The sequence below is a fragment of the Nymphalis io genome, chromosome 14 (genome assembly GCF_905147045.1).
Source record: "Nymphalis io chromosome 14, ilAglIoxx1.1, whole genome shotgun sequence".
In the NCBI taxonomy this organism is placed as follows: Eukaryota; Metazoa; Arthropoda; class Insecta; order Lepidoptera; family Nymphalidae; genus Nymphalis; species Nymphalis io.
In genome coordinates, this window is record NC_065901.1 from 5,331,020 (window position 1) to 5,350,630 (window position 19,611).

Below are 19,611 nucleotides of genomic sequence, written 5' to 3' on the forward strand. Positions count from 1 at the left end.
CTATTAGTTCTAGTACGAGCTTGGAACCATCCGGAACGTGACTGTAATACGGTGATTTTATTCATCGAATGATATATTTTTTTAATTTATTAAATTAATATACTTACTAATGCTTAAATCAATCTGTATTATTATGAAATTTATTAAATTGTTGTTTTTTATAGATTATATTATTAGATCAATTAATCGTAGTTCTTGACTGTTACTATTTTAAATTAAAATTTGTGGGTATCGAAGTCAAAAATTTAATTTTAATAGTTTTTATTTGTACGTCAGTTATCGAAGAGATATGCTTGATCTTTCTTTATTTGTCATCATAATGTATAATTTTTCCAGCAAATAAACGATAAATAAGAAAATTATTATAGACTATAAAAAAAAGTCAAATTTCGTCGATAGTAACAAAAATGGTCCTTTGATTTTTTCCATCAATTAATTAAATTAAATATTGCATTCGTTCACAATCATTCTCTACCAGCTAATATTAGAAATAATAGAATGTGTATTATAACTCTGTATATGTATATAAACATTACATAAAGTAAATATTTCCTATCTGTCAGGCGTCCCATGAGGGCCATATTTTTTTATTTGCATGACAAATACAGCGTAAATTTAAAAGCATTATATCGTTACAACAAACGAATATTATAGTTTTAAGTTGTGCTGAAATTTTACCTATAGGAATTACAGCAGCGATTTTTATGCAAGAAAATTGTATTATATATAGTTTAAATCTCAGGGAAATGACCCATATTGAAATTAAGTTAAAGGAGAAGTTACAGGATAAAGAGTATCTTTATAACTCACCTCGACAAACCATGAAGCGATAATATTCAAACTAATTTTCTGATTACGTGGACACGATAAGAGTCGAGATGGCCTAGTGGTTAGAACGCGTGAATCTTAACCGACGATCGTGGGTTCAAACCCGGGCAAGTACCACTGAATTTTCATGTGCTTAATTTGAGTTTATAATTCATCTCGTGCTTGACGGTGAAGGAAAACATCGTGAGGAAACCTGCATGTGTCTAATTTCATTGAAATTCTGCCACATGTGTATTCTACCAACCCGCATTGGAGCAGCGTGGTGGAATAAGCTCCAAACCTTCTCCTCAAAAGGGAGAGGAGGCCTTGGCCCAGCAGTGGGATATTAACAGGCTGTTACTGTGGACAGGATAAGTTGGTATTTTAAAAAAATATTTAACATATTACCTCTTTCTGTTGGCGCAAACCGTTTTTATAAAATTCGACAAAGCTACGAATGTATGTGTATAGGATGACGAAGTTTTATCCTTTGACGCCATGATTGACCTCTAGCAGGCGTGAGTACTCGGGCGAGGAGAATACTTCCAGTAATTCAACACAATAAAATGGATAATGTTCCACCAAACACGGACTCGTAGCAACCTATTTTGATATCCACCGATCGCCCTTTCTTTTTCATAAAGACGGTCGCCTCTCACCTTTTACTGCACTAGTGCGGTATTGCGTAGGAGTAAACAAAACTGACCGATATCAGTTGCTAGGTATCCGTTGGTCACGGATCGCTTATTCTCGTAATCAAATTCGCCCTCATATATATAATTATTGTAATATAATTACATTTCAATCCTTTATGTAACTAGTTATACCGTTAATATTTAAAAATATAAAACCAGCTTCTTAATAATATTAGTATGATTCCTATAGCTGTCTTGTTTAACTGCCTTTACTGTCACATTCGTCTAACTTTTGGTTAGCTTTTAAGGCTACATGGATCTGTGGACCAAGAATATCCCCCAATATTATAAGTGCATTGCCGACTTATGAGGAAGTAAGAGTGTTTTGGTGTAAAAACATAACTGTATACTATATATAGTTGTCTAGTTTTATTTGAGAATAACCTTTGTCGATTAAATTCAGTTTTGTATGTTTGTATTATGTATTATTATTACCTTACCTAATTATGTCTCCTTTGATTATAAATTTCGCGAGATTTTTTTTTTTTTTATAGAAAAGGAAGGCGGACGAGCATATGGGCCACCTGATGGTAAGTGGTCACCAACGCTCTTAGACATTGGCATTGTAAGAAATGTCAACCATCGCTTACATATCCAATGCGCCACCAACCTTGGGAACTAAGATTTTATGTCCCTTGTGCCTGTAATTACACTGGCTCACTCACCCTTCAAACCGGAACACAACAATATCAAGTATTGCTGTTTTGCGGTAGAATATCTGATGAGTGGGTGGTACCTACCCAGACGAGCTTGCACAAAGCCCTACCACCAGTAATGATTTCTATTTGCTTGCGTAACTTGAAGGAGACCAATTTATTATGTTAATTTTAGATACAAATTGAGCAAGTCATTGTATTTTAAATTACTCTAGATTAATTGCAGTAGCGTGAAACGATATATATAATAATTTCGTAATAGCGTACGAGCCAGAACTTAAAACGAAATCCCAAAGATGTAAACATATTATAATTTTCGTTATTTATATTTTTTTAATTTGTGCTTAAAATGTATCTTTTAGTCAACAGTGAAGGATTACATAAGGAAACCTACATGTGAGAAAGTGCGGGCTAAGTAATAACTTTACGTGTTTTCCGCATCACGATAGATTAAACACTGCAAACATCTAAACCCCGGTCTGTTAATGATTAGAATATTTTATTAATAAGTTATTTCAAACGAATCCGGAATTTAAGCGGAAAATTATTCGTTTGGTTAGAATGAAAATACCATGTTTGTCACGAAGGATTGACTTAGAGTCTTCGTAGAAAATCTGTTTATAAAACAAACATTTATAGACTTGTGAAGTTTAGTTAAATGTAACACGAAGTAACGTGTAGGTATATTTTGCTACGATAAAAACAACTTTCTTAAAAGTATCAAGTTTCATTAAAAATAAAAATAACGGAAAAAAATAACGTTAAAAAAATATTTTTAAATCAGGCATAATATACTGCTGTGAATTTATGTATGTTATTGAATGATCCGTGATCTTCCCCCTTAGTGAGGAATTGGAGGGAATAGCTCATATTTAATCTAAGCGAGAAGTCTTATAGATGGTTCTTTCAAGCACGGATCTTGCCTCTCAATACGTATCCCTAACGAAAATGAAGTATATCTCGATCTATGCTAGCCTGCAGTTGAAATAGAAGTGCGTAACCACTGCCATGTATTTTCCCAACCCGGCCACTATAAAGTCCACACCCCCTCTGTATGAAGGAGGCGATCCATCGATGTTTTTTGTTTTTGTTAAAAAATAATAATATGTAACATTAGCAAGTAATTTGCCAAATTTTATTAAATTATATATTAAATTATTAGACGTTTATTTTATTAGATTTTTTAAATACATATTGTAATTATATATACACTCTTTTGGACACCAAATATGTTAAAGACAGTGGAAGAACAAATAAGTAAAAGTAATTTCTGCTTATAACAATAAAAAAAAACTCAAATTAATATGAGAATTTGTACAAAATACAACTTATGAACTAAGGAATTTTTAACGAATACTGGCTGAAACTGTGTATTCAAATATTAAATTCTACTAATATAGCATGTGGTCGAAATTGGTCGAAGTTAGTATTTTACTTTACTATTTTAAACGCTAGCCTATTGTATATTAATTTTTATATTAGATAAGACACGATACTTACGAAGGATTCGACATTTTTGTCATTAAATAATTAATATATGTATTAAAATGCACGATCTTACATGTTCAACGAACGAGCAAAATAACAAGCACAAAGTAATTCAATTGTTCTTTGTTTTGATAATCTAAATGAATAGCAGCTGTGATTAATTACTTCTATAAATACAACTTAATTTAATTCTTTAACTATAAGGAAAGTAATAATATTGTTATATGAATACCTTTGATAACAAGTAACCAGAATAGCCCAAAATAATAATACTGACCCAAAATCGGTCTATAGAAATAACAGGTCAATCTAACAGAAGACCGCTGGTTCAAGCTTCATTTATGTTTACGATTATTTTCTGTCACAAGTGTGCATTAAAACTCGCATACACCAGGCTCTCTTAAGTAAAAACGGTTGTTTGCCAGTTCGTGCTTTTTGATGAGAAATATCTAAAAGCATGCTTATATAATCGCATAATAATATAAACATAAATGAAGTAGGTATTCAAAAGTTAATATTTAAAATATACTTTATTCAAGTAGGCACGAGTACTTTTGTATCGTCATTTTACAATTTAAATTTTAATACCACCGGATCGGTATGTAGGTTCTACCAAGAAGAACCCGCAAGAAACTTAGTAGTTACTCATTTTAACAATCAAAAAATTACATGTAATAATTAATTATATATATTATATAATTATAATTATATTTCTCTATGAAAATCAACGACTAATATCTCCAAGCTCTTCTGTCATTTATATAATCCCGTACAGCCTAGTATAATAAGCCTGTACTTATTATACTGTACGTAAAATGAAATGAAATTAGTTCTCAAAAATGTTTGTTGTTTGATCAAAGTTTTTTATTAAATTTTTAAATCTCATCAGTAATCCATGTCAAACATTGTTTCATGCTCAGTTGACTTTATAACCGCTATGCTACAATCTTTTCAAAAGGTGAAATGGCTTTTTATTCAAAATTTTTCAATTTCCTTGCTTTGATTATACGACAACCGTGAACCATAAAAGCCAATAAAATTATGAATATATATATATATATATATATATATATATATATATATATATATATATATATATAAATTATGAATATATATATATATATATATATATATATATATATATATATATATATAGGTATGGTGGTATACCTATATGGTGGTAGGGCTTTGTGCAAGCTCGTCTGGGTAGGTACCACCCACTTATCAGATATTCTACCGCAAAACAGGCACAAGGAACATAAAATCTTAGCTCCCAAGGTTGGTGGCGCTTTGACTATAAGCGATGGTTGACATTTCTTACAATGCCAATGTCTAAGGGCGTTTGGTGACCACTTACCATCACATTATTACACAGGTGGCCCATATGCTCGTCCACCTTCCTATTCTATAAAAAAAAAATATATACATATATATATATATATTTAAATTACTCTATATTTTGTAAAATGCATGCAGTGTACAAATACTTTTTACACTCACTGTATATGTATGTGTAAATTTTAAAATCACTAAAATAAGAAACATTTCTTCTATACAGGAATTAAATATTCCATTCCATTTATTGAAGAAATAGGTCATACAAGCTTAGAAAGTTTTTTGGAGTGTATTCCACTAAGCTTCTCTACTGGGGGAGCGGCTTATATGCACGTTTCCAAATTTCTTCCGACACCAATTAGATCTACGTGTTGTGATGTATGTGTGTTGAATCGCTATAATAATTACGATAATCGCTCGAATTATCTAGGTTTGTGTTATCATGAAAAAGATGCCGAGCTAAGCTAAGGTTTAATAAGGTTTGAACAAAGTTTTACTTATGAGGAGACCGTGAGTTAAAAATTTAACATGCACCTCTGAAATTATTCATTTTTCATTTTTGTATAAGATTCATCTCGTACTCAGCGATGAGGAATAATATCATGAGAAATATATGTCGAATAAAAATCTGCTATATAACTAATTAGGTATTCAAAACAAATTTCTTAAGCATTGTGTGTTACTTCTAATTAATTTGAAACATATTTAAATATTTTAGAGCAACCGAAATATGGAACATTTCAACTCATATTTAAATATTTTCTGTAAAATACATAAATAAATTTTGTTATAAAATATCAAAGCAAAGTACATTGTCGATATTTTCTGGCCACTTAAGAATATCCATGTACATTTAACGTACAATGCCTTCGTGAAAAGTCAATAAATTGCTGTATCATTGAAAATTTTCGCCTCTCATTTTAGTGTAACGGAATGGTGAAAAATCAAACTAGAAAAAATGAAATATCCTTCCAATTCTATGTGATACGTTTAAAAATAGTATGCGATGCGCATAATTATTAAGTTTTATATATATATATATATATATATATATATATATATATATATATATATATATATATATATATATATATATATATATATATATATATATATATATATATTTTTACAAATACTAGTGTTCGCCCAGTGGTTGAAATTCGATCATACTCTTATTCAAAAGTTGAAAAAAAATATTATAAATAAATTTTCATCTTTTGATTATTTCGATATTTATTTTTATTGTAGCACTTAAAATCATTAATAGTTACCAAGCCAAACAATATCATGAGAGTAATTTATTGTATTTATTGTCGCGCTATTTAATTTAACAAAATAAGAAAAATAAAAAGAGAAAGAAAGTTAAAGTCGAGCCGGTTGGCGTGGTTGGTAGATACTTGCCTTTCACGACGAAGGTTGTGGGTTCGGTTCCCACACAGGACAGACATTTTTGTGCATGAACATGTCTGTTTGTCCTGAGTCTGATAGTCTATTTACAAAAGAAAAGTAGTATTTGTTGTATCAGTTGTCTGGTTTCCATAGTACAAGCTCTGCTTAATTTGAGATCAGATGCCCGTTCGTGAATAATGTCCCAGGATATTTTTATTATATTACTTGTATATATAATATATAACCTGTATTTGTTAACCATTTTTTTTTTGTATTAATGTTTCAATGCAATTCATTAAAACGTCACTTTTGCACTTTTACATTTTACATACGCGTATAATATTAAATGTGTACAATAAACTCAGACAGTACATCGATACCAAATTAATTCACCTTATTCTTTTTGCAGGTTAGTCATCAACGACCTAGTCAAGCCAACAACACCAACAGCCTTACGTATAAATGTTGCTTAGCGACTGTTTAGTTAAACACTGATTTCTTTCTTTTTACCATTATTGATTTGACAATCAGAAGAAGTAGACACAGCATTGTTTATCAAATTACCCGCTAAATAAAGTTTATAAGTATGGTAGTATATGTGTCATATTGATACCCTACAATAACACATACTTACGTACATAATTATAAAATGATGAGTACTTTGTGAACGAAATTAAACTGATATTATAATTAAAAGTTTCTTTTTCATTAATTTTTAAAACCTAATTTAACTTTCATTCATATATTGCCTAAAGTAGGAAAATTATTAATTAAAAAAAAATATAAACTTTGTTTTATATGTGTTTGTTTTGTTACGGTAAATTGTTTTAGCTTTAATTTTTCTTATCAAATAACGTTAAGTTTTACGTATATATTATTATTTGTTTATTTATATATAGTAGTATTTGTTTTTAAATTTTTATGATTTATCTGCGTAAAAGACGAAAAAATAATGTAATGAATAAAAAAAATTAACACGCTTATATATATTTTCATTTTAATAAAGCAAGAAAATCATGGTTTTCATATCCAATATCCGCGCAAATCAAATCACGGATAGAAAATCTTATCTTATAAGTAAAGAGTAAAAAATTTTGAGTCAAATTAAAATAGTAGAGAGATCTACTATGACCTCACAATCTTTTGAACGATATCGTTTCTGGTTTAATGGTAGGCTACCTAATTTTATTATAATCTATTTTACCTTTAAAAATCTACTCGTGCAATAAAAATATCTCGATATTAATTCGGGAAATGGTCTCCTTCTATGAAAATATGATTTCGCAGAAAGAGGCCGCGGAGCGAGAGCGGGAAGAGAACGCCGCTGCAGATCTGCTCCGCCGAAGAAGACCGGGGAGAAGAAAGAGGCGCTATGCACACCTTCTCCCTCCGCCGCAATAGGCGTCGCTGGACTAGGGGGGTTCTCAGTACCCTGGTGATTCCCCTAGAGAATGGAGGCCTGCAGCGGCAGGCCGCAGGTAAGTAGGATTTTAATAGATAACATATATCGATAATATAAATTAATTGTCAGTAGTAAAAAAATATATTTTGTTTTTCATTCATATGTTATCTGAAAGCTATGTTGAATAGGTCAGAAGCTGATTTTCGTCCGTCTTTGATAAGAACTAGTAATCTAGTGACATTAATCATCCAATCAAATACTTAGACGGTTTACGAAATCCTAGCGATATTTCACTTTTTATTACTTTTTTTTTATTTATTTAGAATATAATTAAATACATTAAAACCTTAATTTTTACAGCCTTGTAGTTTTAACAAATTATTTTAAGCTTACTTTTTTTTGTCTATATTTTAAAAACTTTAGACTATTGCGTTAATGTATGTAAATTTAAATGCTTGTGTTGCAAATAAAAGCATTTAACAAATCTTTAGTGCCTACACCTGATGTTATCGTCGTAATGTGAAAAAATATAAAAACTATTAATTGAAGTAAATTTTGTTTATAAATACTTAATATTACGTGTGTATATAATATGTAATTTATTAATTATTTCTTGTTATCACAAAAATTTAATTATTACATGATGTTATTATTTTAAACACATTCTATGTTAGTTTTTTTGTTACTATTTTGTTATCGTCTAGACTTGCATTACTTTATTTTTTAATTTGACTTCTGAAACTATCTTCAAGTGATTGTTATAATGTTTAGGTCTTATTAGCAGTTCTTACTCTTAATCTATGATATAAGATGAGCCGAGATGGCCCAGTGGTAAGAACGCGTGAATCTTAACCGATGATCGTGGGTTCAAACCCGGGAAAGCATCACTGAATTTTCATGTGCTTAATTTGTGATTATTATTCATCTCTTGCTTTACGGTGAAGGAAAACATTGAGAGGAAACCTGGATGTGTCTAACATCTCTGAAATTCTGCCACATGTGTATTCCACCAAACCGCATTGGAGCAGCGTGGTGGAATAAGCTCCAATGCTTCTCCTCAAAAAGGAGAGGAGGCCTTAGCCCAGAAGTAGCACATTCGCAGGCTGTTAGGAAGTACCATAATATTATAATATTAGTTTAAGCAGCACCCGAACAAGCTCACAAGGCTTATGGGTGCCAAGAATAAAAAGAATCATTAAAATTTTGTTGTTAATAAATAAATAAATAAAAGATTTTTTTGATTGCAAGGTCATAAAAAAGAGATAACGAGTTGACTAGCATTGCTTACAATTTATATTATGAATATGTTGCTCAGCACTCTGAGACTCTTTCTAGTTAACTTACCGAGAAATTGACGATTAATAATAATTAAATTTACGTACGCTTCACCACAACAGTTCAAATTCTATCAATAAGACTTTATATCCCTTAATATAGTAAACATTTAACTTTATTGGATGATTGAATTTTCGAATAAATTATATCACATTTCTGTCTAATTAACCCTTCCTATGTCGTTTTGAAATATCTATGACAAATAAATTATATAGGTAATTAAATTTAAGTCTACTCAAATATATTATTTTGATTTAGATATTACATCATATATATTATACGTAATTATATACAGAAAAGTGTGGACTTTCAATTTCCATAGAAGTGTTAGACTTGTTTATTGATTGTCAAATATCTACTACCGGTTCGGAAATATACACCTCAGTCCTTAGAAGAAACGGCGAAAGAAACTCAGCGGGTTTTTTATGTCATATTTTACCACGAGATACCAGATTTTATATTTTAAATGGCCTGGAGGTGATCGTTCCCAAGGTGTACAAAGTCCTTAACTAAAATTTGGACAACGATAAAGGAAGAGAAGCACCGAAAAAAATATAAAGGAAAATGGGATGATGTTTGCGAACAAATTACTACTACTATCTATCAGGAAAAATATAAATAACTATCAATAAATTGAAAAGCTCCATTTTTATAATATATTAACACAGATTTTTAACTGACATCTTATAATACGTGTATTTTTATAAATGATCTGATTACTTAAAACTAAAAACAAAAAACTGCCAATCATATTTTTATTTCATAACTCCATTTTCCACTAAGGTATAAGTGGAAAACAACAACTGTGTTATTTATTATAAGCAAACATTAAATTAAATAGAGACCTCCCTTATGATTATATAATTAACCTGATGAAAATGATTATTGTAAAATAAAAAGGGAAACCAATTAACGTTCTAGAGAATTCTACAGAATCTTTTCCATCATTGTACGAAATTAATTCAAACTGTTAATATCCAATATTAAACGTTATGATGCCTCGAGTGGTTTAAATAAACCGCATATTATATAAGTCTACAACTTGTATTAATTTGAAATCTCATATTGAGTATGAATTTTAATTAACAAAACAAGAAAAACTTGTTACTTATCACTGTAATATACTTAATAAGAATAAAACGATTTTATCATGAGTCATGATTCACTCAAAAACTCATCTGCTGTGATTGCCAGGAAATTATGAATAATAATAATATCCTCTGGGCCGATTTCGACCACGGTGGCTATTCCCAAAAGAAAGATTAGCCAACTGCGCAGGAGAAATTATAGTACAAGTGTTTGCGCAAACACAATTGCACTCTCTATTCCCTAACTCTCACAATCCGATAGGACGGCATTCGATTCGACGGAACCCGACTCGACCGTTTCAGGCACAGGACCAACGGCTTTACGTGCTTTCCGAGGCAAAAGTTCAGTGATAAATCAAAATGAGTTGGTGTTATAACAATATTAAAAAAGATTTTGTTTTGAATTACTCTCTTATGTGCCATTTTTATTGTGTGTTAGTGTTTTTTTTTTTTTAATATAATAGAATTTAGCGGTATAATGGTTGGAATGTTATTACTTGCATATGATATATTAAAACGTTAGAATATCAAAATCAATATAATTTTTTTTTTAATTTTTGTCCATGTATTGCTTATATTTATATTAATTAATTTATTTTAGTTATTAATTAATATTATATACAAATTTATAGAAAAATGAAATCATTTGTTTGTTTCCCAATATCAATTGTAACAGTACATTTTTTGTTTGATTACCATTTTGTTTTGTGGACCAATAAACATAAAATAAAAAAAAATAACAAAAAAAGGTGAAAATATAACCGAATTTAGGACAACTAAATGGCTAATCCCAGAGAATAGCTTTGCGCAGGTGCACATACACACAGGTGCATTACGTATTCCCTCGTTCTTATAATCCGATGAGACGGCAATTCGACCAGCATCCTTACGTACGTACTCGTAGTTTCTAAGGCTTGTGAGTATAGCACTACCTACTTCTACTTTCGTTACTATCGTGATTTTATTGTCAGAAAGCATGGCTTACGAACCGATAACCGTATACAGTTAATCACTATACCAATTCATTAGTTAAACCAAAATGTGTGCAATGTAGAGTTACAAAGGTTGAATTAGTACTATTATATATCCAATTTGCTGCTTCGAAATGTAGATTCTACCTAAAAGCACAGAAGACATAAATAGTTACTCGGTTTTACTAATTAAAATACAAATATTAATCAATTAAAGTCAACTCATATGTACTGTATCTAAACCAGCGTTTACCAAATCTACGATCGTCATCATCTTTTATATGAAAATAAGTCAATAAATTAAATCATCATATTTTATCCTGTATATCATAAGTGTTCATTTATCCGGAGCATTAAGCAGCCCAAAACTCAACGCTTCTATTTCAGTAAGCAGTTGCAGTTGGTTACTAATGATGTGTCAATATGATATCATTAATTTCCACTATTGCTTACTTTGTAGTATACTTCAGCTATGTTTAATATTTAGTTGCAATGCTTAATTGATTTTGAGAAATGAAATGTTGCAACATTCACGGAAGTATTTTGAATATAAACTGATTATTCAACGCTACCAGAAATGTATTTGGCTAGCGGTCGCCATTTTGTATCTATTTTAAGCTTATGTGCAGCTTTATGTGTTCTTCGTGATCTGTTTATATTGAACTTTACGAGAATAATTAAACGTTAAGCTATCACAAGCTTAGAATAAAGATTCTATCAAAAGTACAAGACAATATGTTAGCGGTTAATATTTTTTATTATTGAAGATTATTACAGATATATGAGTTATTTTCAAATTTCGCACTGGCATCATTGCTAGTAACTAAAGTCTTAATATCACATATTATATTCCTTACAAATTGAACATGTCCCAGGGACCAGAGCAGTAGAGATATTTGTATGTTTTCATTATTAACAATGTGTTACACTATCGACCCTTTTATTATACTTAGTGGCCTCTCCGGTTTTTTGCCTAGCTTATGAGCTGCAAATCATGAAGCTGTCAAGATATAAGTTCATTCCCTTATCTCAGAAAGCATGTCTTTCATGTCATCTTTGAAAATGCACCTAATTTTTTTCTCTATGTATCGGATTTGTCCACCAATCGAATATAGGAGTGCGCTGTGTTTACTCGCTTAAAAGGGAGAAATCTTAAAATAATATGAACGCTAAATCAAGTATTGACTATTATTGATTTTAATAATGACCATAAATTTGTTGAGTACCAGTTAAATATATTAAAAAAATATAATACCATCTGTCTATTATTTAACCTTAAAAAAAAGAATACAACGACTAAGTCTTATTTACGTTAAAGTTTCAACAAGAACAAATAGAGTTACTTTTTCATAAATTGTGGCTGCTTTAACTCAAAGTAATATCTTGTACGATTCCTACTTTCGAATTTACTAACTCAAACAAAGAAAAACTTTACTCATTTTGGCATATGTTGTCCCGCAGTGCTATTCGGTAAGGACCCATTTCATATCTCACTTATGTAATCTCAAAAGTAAACTTATAGTGGAACGCTATTTTGACGCGTGTATGTTTTAAATTTTATTATTACTATCACATACAATGTCACATATCAATTTGTGCGATTTAAAAATTGTTTTTGTGGTGACTATTGAGTTTGTTGTTATATAATAGTTCTAAATGTTTTCTCGATTTTAATAAAATCAGCAAATGGTTACATAATAGCATAGTTGTTTGTTTTTTATTCGATTTTATAATTTATATTTTTGTAGTTATTTGATGAAATTATTTGATGCATGATACGAAATAAATATCAAGTATTAAAATAACATTTAGCCTACGAATGACTATGAATTTTTTATGGCAAACAAAAGCTGAAAAGCCTTTAATTTTCATGTCAGTTTATTTATACAGCTTGCGGATTTTTGTATTGCGTCGTATTATTTATTCTATTGTTATGTTAAATGCGAATGAACTATAGTCGTGAAAATGTAATCAATGACTCATTTTCCAGAAAAGGTGAAGAATTTTCATAGAGTAAATTACATATTATAACAGCAGGTATTATTTCTATAAATATATAATAGGCTATATTTATATAAAAGGCAAGAAATATTATAACTGATTAATATATTACACTATATTATAGTGATCTGTTTCGGTTTAAATAGTTAGTAAGCTAGTGTTATTTTTTTTATTTGGAAGACGTTTTCAAAACGCTGGATTGGACTACGTATGGAGTCAATGTAAACGGCGAGTACATCTCACACCTTCGATTTGCCGACGATATCGTCATCATAGCAGAGTCGCTGGAACAACTCACCGAAATGCTGCGTAGCCTAGGCGAGTCTTCCCGGTGTGTCGGTCTCGGTATAAACATGGACAAGACCAAGGTCATGTTTAATAGGCATGTCGTGCCGGGACCGATATACGTCGAGGGGAAACCTCTCGAAGTTGTTAGTGAATATACTGGTGGTAGGGCTTTGTGCAAGCTCGTCTGGGTAGGTACCACCCACTCATCAGATATTCTACCGCAAAACAGCAATACTTGATATTGTTGTGTTCCGGTTTGAAGGGTGAGTGAGCCAGTGTAATTACAGGCACAAGGGACATAAAATCTTAGTTCCCAAGTTTGGTGGCGCATTGGATATGTAAGCGATGGTTGACATTTCTTACAATGCTAATGTCTAAGAGCGTTGGTGACCACTTACCATCAGGTGACCCATATGAAAAAAAAAAAAAAAAAAAAAAAAATACCTACAGGCACAAAATATCTTACATTTTTTTCTCGTGGTTGGCGGCGTATTAATGATGTAAGAAGTGGTTTATATTTCTTAGTGTGTCTTTAGACAGTCTTATAGTATAGTTCTTAGTATGTCTATGCGCAAGCAACCACTTACCATCAGGTGACCTATTTACTTGTGTCTTCCTGATGAGAAAAAAACCTTCACTTGTGTTAAATTTCAATTATTAGGTCCTTACATATTACATAGCGTTTTGTCGTACTGACCACTTTGATCTAAAATATCTCCTCTTTGGTTAAGAATTTTAAATTCGAATTTATAAATTCATATAGCTGGTACATTTGAGTTTTGAAAACAGTCATTCATTTGTTTATTCCTCATTATTTTTTTCTTTGGCGTCGCTTAGTACCGCACAATGGAAAACATGAAATATCGGTATATTTACGACTACGAGTTCTACCGCGCACCAGTGCTGCAGAAACTGCTCGAAAGATTAATGATGTATACGGCGCTGATGTCACAAAAGAAAGCACGGTACGTTTTTGGTTTCGTTCTGGAAATTTTGACCTTCAGAACCAACCCTATGGACGGCCGGGGACCAAAGTGAAAAAATGAAAAATTAAAGGCTATCGTTGAAGCGGATCCATCACAAAGCACTTCAGAGATAACTGCAGGCTTCGGGGTAAGTGATAAAACTGTATTAACCACTTGAAGCAAATCGGGAAAGTAAAAAAACTTGAACGATGGGTACCTCATGAATTGAGCAAACACGCGTAGACTGCTGTGTTACTTTGCTAACCGACATAACTTTGATAACCGACACAATAATGAAGGGATTTTAAATCGTTTCATTACTTGTAATGAAAAGTGAATACTGTACGATAATCAGAAGCGCTCGTCGCAATGGCTGAAACCTGGAGACCCAACCAAATCCTGCCCTAAACGAAAATTGACTCAGAAAAAGTTACTTGTGAGTGTTTGGTGGACTAGCGCCGGTGTCGTTCACTATAGCTTTCTAAAATCTGGCCAAACGATTACGGTAGATATCTATTATCAGCAACGGCAAGCCATGAAGGAAGAACTAGCTGCTAAACAACCGAGATTGGTCAATCGCTCTAGGCCACTGCTGCTTCACGATAACACAAGACCACACACTGCACAATAAACAATCACTAAGTTAGATGAGCTACAATTGGAATGTCTGCGATATCCACCCTACTCCCCGGACCTTGCTCCAACAGATTATCATTTTTTCCGGAATTTGGATAACTTTTTACAAGGAAAAAAATTCAACATTTTTAATGTTCAATATTTTTCTTAAGTAAAGGGATCAATGAACTACCTATGAAATGGCAAAAGTGCATAGATAACAACGGTGCATACTTTGATTAATTTAATATATTTTACTAAAAAAATGACTTTATATTCCTCCTGTACAAAACGCCAATTTCATATGTAAGGACCTAATATTTAGCATATTCCAAACAAACTATTACTTACAAAAAGACTGATAGATTAGTTGACGTTAGTGGTTACTGCCGTTGTGCTTGTTATATATTTTTTCAATGAAAATGTTTTCCAACGAGAAAGTTTTATTTAATATCTGACTGACAGTTTCTAAGATAAGCATCCGTGCAGTGACGGAGAAAGAATACATTTCACTGCCCCTCTCTTTCCCATGGGTGTCGTAAGAGGCGACTAAGGGATATCTGAGCGACCATCTGCTCATCTGGTGGTAGGATGCTAACATCCGCCTGGCTTGTTACCACCGTACGCATGGTGAAAAACTCGTGAAGTGGCTTGCAGCCGCGTTTCGAGGTCAGCCAGCGTACAGCCAGTGCCCGAGCGAGTATTGCCGCGATGGGTGTTGGTCCGGTGGAGACGGCTGTTGAACCAATGCCGGGGGAAACTGTATTGACCTGCCGGACAGGGAGACCCGAAGAAACGGCTGTTCCGCTGGCCACCCGTGGCATAGTACAGGGGCCCGAGCGTGCCTAACCAGCTCTCGAGGCTGCCCCACCAGGCCACGCATAATCTCGGGGTGGACCGTCGTGCCGGTTGGTGACCGGAAGGTGGGGTCCCGGCGGCCACTTCCGGGGGGGTTCGGGGGCCCTTCCGTCCGGCGGATCAGTATATTTTCCTTTTTGGCAAACATTTGGGAAAACACGCCTCCATACTTTGCCCATCCCTATCATGGCAATACGTCGCTCGCCTCACGTCTCTTTTCCTAATTTCCAAATGGTAGCGCAAATAAGAAATAACGGTCGTTCAGCGGTGCACACCCCCACCATACCCACGCTGTTTGAGGTCGAGTTCTCTAACATCCGAGGACTCCATGCTAACCTCAACGCTGTCCACCACCATCTTGAGACAGCACGGCCAGCAATGTTGTTTCTCACGGAGACGCAAATACTCCGCCCTGCCGACACCAGCTACCTTAACTATCCCGGCTACATGCTGGAAGAATCTTTTAAAGCGAAAGCCGGAGTATGCTTGTTCGTCAGGGCGGATGTTTGTTGTCACCGATTGCGCTGCTTGGAGGACCCCTCCTTCTCCATGTTGGTGGTACGTGTGGACCTGGTTCGTCAGAGTCGAGTCTACGTGTGCCTCTACAGATCCCACAATGGTGACTTGGAGACAAGCCGATTATTCGACCATCTTAGTCGGGTGGCAGATGCTGCGCAAGAGCAGTTTCCTAACGCGGAATTGGTGTTTTTGGGGGATTTTAATGCTCACCATGAATCATGGTTGAAATCCCTCAAAACTGACCATGCTGGAAGAACTGCTCATGCTTTTGCTCTCACACACGACTTGACCCAACTGGTTGATCAGCCCACCAGGATCCCGGACATTGATGGGCAAGCGCCTTCTCTACTGGATCTTCTGCTGACTTCTCACCCGGTGGAATATCAGGTTGTGGTTCAGGCTCCACTTGGTTCTTCGGATCACGGCCTTATATCTACCAAAGTGCCACAGGCCAAGCTGCCGCCATCAGCGGTATGCAAACGTCGCGTTTGGCACTATAAGTCGGCAGATTGGGACGGTATGCGCGATTACTATGCGTCAGTCCCTTGGAAGGAACGTTGCTTCAGTGGGAATGACCCGACAGCTAGTGCCGCTGCTGTTGCTGATGAGATCATGTTAGGAATGGAATACTACATTCCTAGCTCAGATCTCATCAATAGGGGTACGCGTAACCGTTGGTTCACGCGTGAATGTGCCGACGCTGTATCATCTAAGCAGGCGGCATATCGCGCGTGGATCAACGGCTGCATTAGCGGGGCATCTAACATTGACTCACTGAAAGCAAACTACAATAAAAATTCCAAGTCCTGTAGGAAGGCATACACGAGAGCAGATGCACAGCGCATTGTACAGATTGGTCATGACCTTATTTCGCATCCTAGGGGCTCCCGTAGCTTCTGGCGTCTGACCAAGTCTGTGCAAAACAATTTCTGCCAACCATCGCTGCCACCGCTCAGAAATCCGGACGGATCGCTAGCTCACAGTCCGCAGGAGAAAGCCGACCTCTTGGCTAAACTCTTTGCCGACAACTCTGTGATCGATGATTGTAGTGCGCAGCCACCAACAATACCTTCATGTGGCCACACGATGCCTGACATCAAAATCAGGCAACGTGATGTGCGTGCGGAGCTGCAATCACTCGATATACGGAAAGCTAGCGGTCCCGATGGAATACCAGCCATTGTGCTGAAGAAGTGCGCAGCGGAGCTGTCTCCTGTGTTAACGCGCCTGTTCCAACTTTCTCTCTCTTCGGGATGTGTGCCGGAGGCTTGGAGAAGAGCTAATGTGCAAGCGGTTCCCAAAAAAGGGGATCGGTCTGACCCGGCAAATTATCGGCCAATAGCTATCACCTCAGTACTTTGTAAGGTGATGGAACGGATTTTAAACAACCAACTGATCCATTACCTAGAAGATCACTGTCTAATTAATGATCGTCAGTACGGGTTTCGACCAAAACGGTCCACAGGTGATCTTCTAGCGTACGTAACGCACCTCTGGGGTGAAGCTATCGACAAGCATGGAGAATCGTTGGCTGTCAGCCTCGATATCTCCAAGGCTTTCGACAGGGTCTGGCACAGAAGTCTTCTCTCCAAGCTACCGGCATATGGTCTGCCTGCTCAGCTATGCACCTGGATTGCCAGCTTCCTACACAAGCGTAGCCTTCGTGTTTTAGTAGATGGTTGCGCTTCACAATTCTATGTAGTGAATGCTGGGGTCCCCCAGGGATCTGTGCTGTCTCCCACACTCTTTCTTTTGCATATCAATGATATGCTCTCTCTTGGGAACATACATTGCTATGCAGATGATAGTACAGTGCATGGTGGATACCACGGACGCGCAGTGGCTGGGCGGGCGGAAACTGAGGAGAGGCGGGAGAATCTTGTCATTGAACTCGATAGGACATTAGAGCTCATCGCTAAATGGGGTTCTGATAATCTTGTTGAGTTTAATGCCAAGAAAACACAGGTGTGCGCTCTCACAGCGAAAAAGTCACCATTTTACCCTCATCCCTCCCTCTGTGGCACACCGCTGATGATACAAAGCAAAATCGCCATGCTGGGGATGGACGTTCGCTGCGACCTTAGTCCAAGGGATTACATCGAGGCTATTATAAAAACAGCTTCACGAAAACTCGGAGTACTGAACAAGGTGCGGCGTTTTTTCACGCCACAACAACTGTGCCTGTTATACAAAACACAGGTACGGTCTTGCGTTGAATATTGCTCGCACCTTTGGGATGGCTCCGCTAAGTACCTAATGGAGGCCTTGGACCGTTTGCAGCGACGTGCAGTACGCATTATTGGCGACGTAAAGGTCACAAACACCCTTGAACCTTTACAATTGCGTCGCGAGATAGCAGCACTGAGCGCTTTCTATCGTCTGTATCACGGCGAGTGCTCTGAGGAATTATTTTCTCTAATTCCTGCTTCCCCCTTCCTTCTTAAGTCCACGCGAGCTGGTTCTCGATGTCACCGCCTAACTGTGACATCAATTCCATCGCGCACAAAGAAATTTGGCAACTCCTTTCTTTGCCGCACTACCAAAGAATGGAATTCCTTACCAGCTCACGTGTTCCCCTCCTCTTACAACCCGGGTTCCTTCAAACGAGGCGTGAAGAGGCATCTTGCGGGCCGGCATGGCGGGGACGGCTAGTACAGAACATTCTTCCCGACTGTACTGGCCGTCGTCGCGTTTGGACTCTACTACCACTTACCATCAGGTGGAGTGGAGTCATTTGCCATCCCGGGGCATAAAAAAAAAAAAAAAAAAAAAGCGATATGAACTCTTTTCATTTAACATCCTAATACATACACATACTAATACACTAACTCCCTTTGTATAGACATAGACTATATTAACTTAGTTAAATATTAAAATTATTAAAAAGAAGTAACAAAATTATCACTTATATTATAAGTAATTATTTTATATATATACAAATTTACAATTAAAAATCATAACCACGGGGAATGATAGCGAGAAACAGCGTTTTCCCGTTGAAGCGAAAAATAGAACCAGCTCTCCTGTCGCCAGGTAACAATCTGTGTTAAGTCTTTTTGTTTTTTTTTGCACTATTACTAAAAGTGTTTCAACTGCAAACGGGTCAAATTACTTAGGAATAAGAGCCGAATGATAATAAAATAGTTTCTAAAATTTTCTTGTTTAAAGCTTAATTTGGTGTCCAATTATAGATTACCCC